At 39.5% G+C, this 4,773-nt stretch overlaps 1 long non-coding RNA gene across 1 annotated transcript; it reads left to right on the top strand.

Annotated features, from left to right (window-relative positions):
• The first annotated feature begins 444 nt into the window (after positions 1 to 444).
• Positions 445 to 3,806, top strand: LOC111981378 (uncharacterized). The gene is made up of 5 exons (XR_011481780.1): positions 445 to 580; positions 902 to 952; positions 1,345 to 1,391; positions 1,473 to 1,643; positions 2,274 to 3,806. It is a non-coding gene; the product is annotated as an uncharacterized lncRNA (long non-coding RNA).
• Positions 3,807 to 4,773: the final 967 nt, after the last annotated feature.

Genomic DNA, 4,773 nt, shown 5'->3' with positions numbered 1-4,773 from the left:
CTAACAGCTTACTACACAACATACACTTAGTATTACTTTCTTAGCTACAGTATACATGTCTCCTTGGCATATTGCATAATTTATGCAGCAGCATACAATACATTTTTGGACTCGCCTTGTTGTGCTGTGCTCACTTGAACAGGAAGGTGGCTCGGCAGTCATCAAACTTTGTCATCAAAGCCTGGCAATCTCTGGATTTATGGTGCTTTCAAGACAACTGGGAACTCAGAAAAAAACAATGTTGACTCATGACGTCAGTGATCTTCAGGTCACTGAGCTAAACTGAAACACCTGCATTTTGGAGCTGCCTTACTAAAGAAAGCAAAAAAGAGACCATGCAACTTTATTAACTGAACTGAACAAGATGCAGTAGTGATAAAGTCCAGAGAACGTGGAGTGTCTTATCATGCATCAAACTGAAAATACTACCTTTAGATTCCTACTGTCACAGTAAGGTCACCGTAGTTCCGTTTTAGCGACCTTCCAATTCCCTTTCACTTCTGCATTTATACTTGATTTGGTGTTCAGCAGCATAAGTCTCTGACCACTAAAGAGAACGCACGTTCTACAGCTACAGCAGGTAGGAAATGTATTAGGATTTCTGGACTTCTATTCTCTCTCTCATAGAGGAGGATAACTCGCTGATCTATATGAGTTAGCAAACCAGCAGTGAACAATTAAGTAATTATGGTTCAACCGTAGCATTGTGTCAACAATAGATATATTTAGTTAGCCTATGTGACTGTGGGGAGTGTGACTGTGGGGAGCCTAGAAACTGACTGGAGCTGGAGTAAAGATAAGATAATGCCAAAGTTCAGAAGGGATACACAACGACTACAGTGTTATCACTTCTTGTCTTCATGAAAAAGTACATTTTACATTTGTCTCATCCACCATTCAGGTCAATCCACCAATCTGTGTCACGCACCATGGGCAGATGTCTCGAAGGTGCGTACCTGAGCTACTTTTGATAAAGTATTAGCCACGTTACAATCCGACGACATTACAGAAGCCTCAAAATAGGTGTTTAACGTACCGGCAAATCTGATGCCCGACTGTGCAGTCGATGACGTGGCACGCAACCATTGGTTGATGAAATGTAGTCGGTCTGGAAGGTGACCCTTGTAAGATGACATCACAACTCTTAATATACATATTGCACCCCTTCAGAGAACAGTTAGTCATGATATGGCTGTGCTGTTGATGATAACTGAAGGGTAGGGAAACAATGACTGACACATGTCTGTTTATAAATGTACAGGATTATAAATGTATACATTTATAAAGGTTGACATGAAACAAAAAAATATATATTTTGTGTTGTCTAATTCTGCAGTTTGCAAGCTGTTTGGTCTTATGGGTTGCAGTTTGTGTGACCTTCATTGTCTTGGGTAAGTAGCTAGTAAGAAAAACATATCGTTATCATACCGCATCACCCTTCATCGACAAAACTCTTCTACTTCTCCACATAGGTGCTGTGTACATTGATGACTGCCCAGTGAAACGTGTCATCCCTATCCACATGATCATTTCTGGATCTTTCGGTCTCCTCTATGTATTCTTCTCCTGCTGCAAGGACCGTGTTGTGTGCCAACATTTGTCTAAACTATTTTGGTTCATGATCATCATCTGGCTCATTATTGGTACGAGACATCAAATTACGATACATGTTGCCCGGTTTGAATACTTTTAAAATGCTTCCTTCCTCACACCTTTCCTCCCGCCTTTCCTCCCTCCTTTCTTTGAGGTAATCACTGATCTGTTTCTGTAAAGTATTGCTTCCACCAATCCGACATTATCAGCTCAGTGATTACTTCACAGAAGGAAGGAAGGAAGGAAGGAAGGAAGGAAGGAAGGAAGGAAGGGAGGAAGGAAGGAAGGAAGGAAGGAAGGAAGGAAGGAAGGAAGGAAGGAAGGAAGGAAGGAAGGAAGGAAGGAAGGAAGGAAGGAAGGAATGTACTGAAACTGTCATTTCAGCAAGCACCATCTCAGATTGTTCTGAAATAATTTCTGTAGTTAGAAACAGATAAGATTAGGATTTCTGCAACATTATTTTGTTGAAAAATGATTTGATCTCTGAGAAGCTAATTGATTGCCAAATTGGCCATTTTAATTTATAGTATTCATATAATATTCTATAAATATAGTCTGATTTGGACCAAACATTTTTCTAACTTAGCCTTAACTCGACATTGCACAAAACTACACAAGATCTCTCAAACTGTGTACATTGATTACATTTCCTACTGCTTTTCCTACTGCTTTGTCTACAGGCCATTTTTGGACCTTCTCTGTATTCCAACCCAACTACGAACGGAAAGAGATCATCGGCAACACAGTATACTGCAACAAATCTCTATACCTCTTTGTGGCCTCTACCACCATCATATTGGACATTATTATATGTGTGTGGCTGCTTGTGTTGTTTGATGTATGTAAATGCTTCATACTTTGTCTGGTCTGCTGTGTCTCTTTATGCAAGTCTGACGATGTCAAACCTGTGCAGGTTGTTGAGCCTTTGAGGGTTGTGGAGACTGAGGACTTTGTTGAACCTAAGGAGTGTGTGGGGACTGACGGAAGTGTGGGGACTGACCTGTGTGGGGACGGAAGTGTGTGTGGGGACTGAGGTGTGTGTGGAGACTCAGGAGAGTGTGGGGCATGACGAGAGTGTGGGGACTAAGGAGTATGTGGGACATGAAGAGAGTGTGGGGACTAAGGAGAGTGTGGGACATGAAGAGAGTGTGGGGACTAAGGAGTATGTGGTAACTGGGCAGAGTGAGTCCAACACTGCTCATTATTAATGCAATTCACTATTCACAATACCATTAGTAATTTACATGATTTTTTTCTCTTTTGGGGGGTGAGATAATGTAAAAATGTAGATGTCATCATAAAAAATAAGCAATCAATGAGTCAATTTGTGCCATTATGTTGCCAAAAATCTGAAGATTAAAATAAAATATGAATTCCCACTTTGATTTTCAAGATTTAAATTGTACCTTGGTAGTCAAATATTATCGTTACCATTTTTGAGCAGAATGATAATCATTTGGCTAATAGGCTGCTGTACCACTTCACAAACACCCGCCCTGAAATAGTTTAGTGGAACGGCCCATCAATGAAAACACACCCAAAGAAAATGGACTGGTGTGTTTAAATGCCTGGGGCGACTATTGGTCCGATTTTGCCCCTGCTGTAGTTCGTAAATCATTACAATTATAATAACTAACTGGATCAAATTGTGTGACCCTCATCTTAGTGCTTGACAAATACTAGGTCTAAGCACAACGCCTTTCCCCTATTTGACCTAGATAGTTTGTGTACAAACTAATATGTAGGCTAAGTGTGCATTACTCTTCTCATATGTATATACTGCATTCTATACTGTATCTTAATCAATGCCGCTCTGACATTGCTTGTCCATATGTTTATATATTCTTAATTCCATTCCTTAACTTGGACTGTGTGTATTGGATATATGTTGTGAAATTGTTAGATGTTACTTGTTAGATAGTACTGCACTGTCGGAGCGAGAAACACATGCATTTCGCTACACGCGCAATAACATCTGCTAAACACGTAGATATGACCAATAAAATGTGATTTGATTTGCTTTTGCAATAGCTAATGTGGATCCTAATAAAATACCCCAAATACCAAGCTTATGGGTCTACTGTCTGTTACCAATATCAGCAATATTATATGCAGCAGCTTGTTGACTTGGAATAAACAGAGCAAATAATGCAAATGAATACAAGTCAGACTGAGACTGAATCGAAGTTTGAATGTATTATGGCTCAATTTAATTGATAACATGTGTGTTGTGTTCTTCCACAATAAAAAGTCCAGGGCATCTAGGCTGGTGTGTTTCATTTGACCTACTCTATATTTGAGTTGGCATAATTGAAATGGTTGCCAATCTATTCAAACTGAGTTGTGCTGCCTAACTGTAACATTGTAAATTGTCAGTCGTCCTTACCGTTTCGATAAGGTAGCTAACAGTAGCTTGTGATCTTGGCTGCTTTCAGTCGCCCGCAGCACCAGAAGAGGGACTGCAAGAGCATGCGCTGTCGAGAGCGGTGAGCTCCGTCAGTTAACGAGAACTAGTGAAATTGAATTATTTTCTGACTTTCCCCGAGCGCAGATCTCTCAGTAGTAGTGTTTACTTCACTGACACACGCACGACCAAGGTAAGTTGACCATATCGCAATCAAATACATTTGACATGTTTTGCCTAATTCTGTAAAGGTTTTTAATGTATCTTTTTATTATCATAGCCTACATTCTATTGCCTACAATCCATGGAGTTAAATGCATTCATTGGACATAGAGTAGCCTAAAATAAATAAGAGGCTGATCATTACTGACTATCAATTGAGTGCATAGGGTCTTGGTTATTGGCATTAACTTAATATGATTCAATGACATAGTATTAGCTAAATATTATTAATTGTATTGTAGAACTGTCCTACTGTGTTTTATTGAAAACATAGTCTGTGATGGACTAGCAAAATGCTAACGTGAGCAAGTGTGACAGGTCAGGTTACTTCACTATTTAACGTAACTTCAACCAAACATAAAACTTTGTATGAAAAAAAACACAACGAGGGGTGACATTGCAAAGCTAAGAAAATAAAATATAGGTAAGGAGCAGCAAAGACAGCCAGGTGTGGGTGTGTGTAGTTATGGGATTGTTGATTGTGTGATTGATGGTTCTGTCAACTTTTCATGGTAGATATACAGTGCATTCAGAAAGTATTAAGAAACCTTGAC

This window comes from Salvelinus sp. IW2-2015, linkage group LG3, assembly GCF_002910315.2.
Source record: "Salvelinus sp. IW2-2015 linkage group LG3, ASM291031v2, whole genome shotgun sequence".
In the NCBI taxonomy this organism is placed as follows: Eukaryota; Metazoa; Chordata; class Actinopteri; order Salmoniformes; family Salmonidae; genus Salvelinus; species Salvelinus sp. IW2-2015.
This window is presented reverse-complemented; position numbering and strand designations above follow the sequence as displayed.